At 32.0% G+C, this 3,081-nt stretch overlaps 1 long non-coding RNA gene across 1 annotated transcript; it reads right to left on the bottom strand.

The window, feature by feature from the left end:
- Window positions 1-998: 998 nt before the first annotated feature.
- Window positions 999-2,717, bottom strand: LOC146911293 (uncharacterized). The gene is made up of 2 exons (XR_015018802.1): window positions 2,421-2,717; window positions 999-2,289 (listed from the first exon to the last, which is right to left on the bottom strand). It is a non-coding gene; the product is annotated as an uncharacterized LOC146911293 (long non-coding RNA).
- Between the last annotated feature and the right edge of the window lie 364 nt (window positions 2,718-3,081).

Here is a 3,081-nt window from a genome sequence, read left to right as displayed (position 1 = left end):
GTTTTAAGACATAAGGTCTGTTTCCATAAAAAATTAAGCTTCTGATTTGAGTAAGTTTCGGAACTTAAGGTTACAATGCAAACTTGAAAAATAGAAATAATAGAACTCAAAATTCAAGTATATCCAGAGAATCTAATTGTTACCAAATTAATCTAAGTAATTTCATCATTGCCCATTATTTGCTCTTTGTCTTCACTTGTCTTTTGATTTTGAAGTGCTGATCTCGTGGTTTTTAGTTCTCAACTGTTCTTCAAACTTCTACAATAATTTTTAATTTATAAAACTCTTATTTCTTGACTCATTCGAGTTCCACTTCAATTTTTAAAACATTGATTTAAAGTTTAAACACAACTATTACATTCAAAACATCATAAGGGACATGAAAAACAGAAACTCCATTTCTCTAGTAGACCATGCAACTCCAAAAAAGTGAACAGAGAGTATACTGCAATGGGACTCAATACTCATGTTATTGTTATCTTTAATTAAGTCAGCTACATATTTAAATAACCCTGAAATCATTAGAAAGTGAAAACACAAACATTGAATGATATGTTTACAGTCCATGAATTTCTGATTTGGAATGATCAATATATGTAAATAAATTCAGTATGCAGCTAACATGCAGAAGAATCAAGGAATGTTTGTATTGATAATCATATCTCAGACCTATAAGAAGTGTACAAACACTTGCTATAACATGATATTATAATCATAGCCAAATTGCAGAAAACTTGACTTAAATTCTGAAATTTATAAGAACAGATAGCAAACGTAAATTGAGAGCACTAACTTTTATGAAAACAGATTTTTGAGCCAAAACTATTGTTAGCGATCAAGGCATCAACGAATCATCACGACCAAAACCCTTGTAAATATAATCACCTATCATACCTCTAATAACCGGATTTTTTTTTGGCGATAACATGATATTAAATTCAAATCGAAAATGCAAATAACTTGGGTTGAATTCTGAATTTAATATGAACCGAAAGAAAAAGCAACTAAGAAAATCATTTTCCATTTCAAAGGTTTTAAACAACAAAGTTCACTTTTTCAGCATCACATATAAACTACAAAATAAAATCCAACCACAATCCTTCGATCATATCATAAAATTACTGAATTACCGACCACAATCCTTTCATCATTTCTAATGCGATGTCGTAATCAATTACCTGATGGCACTCTATTAAATCTTCTATAGTCATCCGCATTGTCTCCAGCAACTCCTCAGCCACGGGACGTGCACTATATGAAGACATCATGCTCACACCTTGAGTCAATTGTACATCAGCAGAATCCATTCTATCAACAAACAAAATACGTAAAGTTGTTAACCATGGTCATGCGTAAAAATGTTCGAAAATCATGTATTTATATGTTACAACACAATACTTTTTTTTGTACATTTCAACTTCAGGCAGATCGCCGTTTAAAATAACTTTCGTCCCAAAGAATGAGTTCGCCACACCCATTGCAACGTGGACGTGTATGCAACGTGTTAACAGAAAAAAAAATAACGAAACAATATAGTTCAGACATGAATTGTGATGTGGAGTTGACTGTATCTACCCATATAATATTTCCTAGTTTTGCCAAACTGTAATATCAATATTATCGGCTGGGAATTATCATTCACAGCAAAATACTTCTCAATTGTTTTTGCAAGTTCACCCCAAAAAGAACAGTGGATTCTTCTTCCCCTGCAATGTATAATGATATTCATTTTCACTTCACATAATATATAATATCCACGTTAATATATATCTTACTCAATATCTTCTAATTTGATATCAATGACTTTGGTCTTTCTACCATTTTTATCGTTCTCTCAGATATTATCCAGCTCAAAACAGCAGACAGTAACAGTAATGGAACTGCTACACCAGATGGTAACTAAAACCAAAAAACAAAACTCCTAACAGCTGCTGGCCGCAAAACTCCAGAAAATTAAGGCTGTAAACTTTTCAAAACAAAACTAAAGAAACAACCAATATAGCAAATGGTTTTGTTCAAAATTTCACAAATAATAGAAAAACCAATGATTTTGAGTTGAAAAGTTCATAATTTTCTTCTACAAACATAATATTAACAAATTTCTTGCAGATGTGTAGGTTAAAAAAATCACAGAATAATTTTTTTTTTAAAAATAAAAAAAAACTCAACTACCTTGAAACCCCAATTGCCATATTTTGATTTTCTTGCCAAATAGCTGCATTTCTTGCCAAGGAAAGCTCGGATATAGAATCAAATTTGATAGAACCACCGAGTAAGATAAATTATGACCTAACAGATGAAGAATTAAAGATTCAATTGAGAGAAAAGAAAGATGATTTGCAAATATAAAGTAGTGGTAGAGATTTCTAAACCCTAACAAATTGATAGAAATTAGAGAAAAATAGTGAGAGAAGGGGTACCTAAAATTGCTATATTTAGGGTCCAATTCGTACTCCAATCCTCACAATTTCATCAAACTAAACTTCACCGATTTTCTTGTGAAAGTTATAACTTCACCGATTTACAATCCGGTTTGCATAACCAAATGAACAACAAGCAAGACACAACACATGAGGTACTTCATCGCTCTCTCCGAAAGAAGAAGGAGTTAGAGGAGGAAAGAGTTTGGCACTGAAAACATAAGAGTGAATGGGAATAGCAAAAGAGTCGAGAGAATGGGGAGCTAGAGAGACACCTCGGGTAATACAAATTCATTTGAAAATTGGATGGACATTGAAGGTTCATGAGTGGGTAGTTGGCAGATAAGGTCAGCACTTAATGCAAGCTTGAAAGGTCATCAGATCAAAGGCTGAGATTTAAGGTGTGGTTGGCAGTTGAGATTAGCATTAATTATGGATTAGGGAGGGAAAAATAGGAGTGATTAGGGCAACACTGCCAGCACATCAAGTTAGGCTTTTATAATAAAGGATTTTTAGTTCATAAATAATTAAGATAACTAAAATTTAACAACAAAGATTTATAATAATCTCTCCCCATCATCTTTTCCAAAGATTATCAATTTTTTAAAAATAATAATTTATAGAGTGAATAGATAAATTGATACTCAAACGAAATTGAAAT

Source organism: Medicago sativa, chromosome 7 (assembly GCF_051527215.1).
Source record: "Medicago sativa cultivar Bolivia chromosome 7, Bolivia_mono, whole genome shotgun sequence".
In the NCBI taxonomy this organism is placed as follows: Eukaryota; Viridiplantae; Streptophyta; class Magnoliopsida; order Fabales; family Fabaceae; genus Medicago; species Medicago sativa.
Note: the sequence above shows the minus strand (reverse complement) of the source record. Positions and strands in the feature narration are given on the sequence as shown.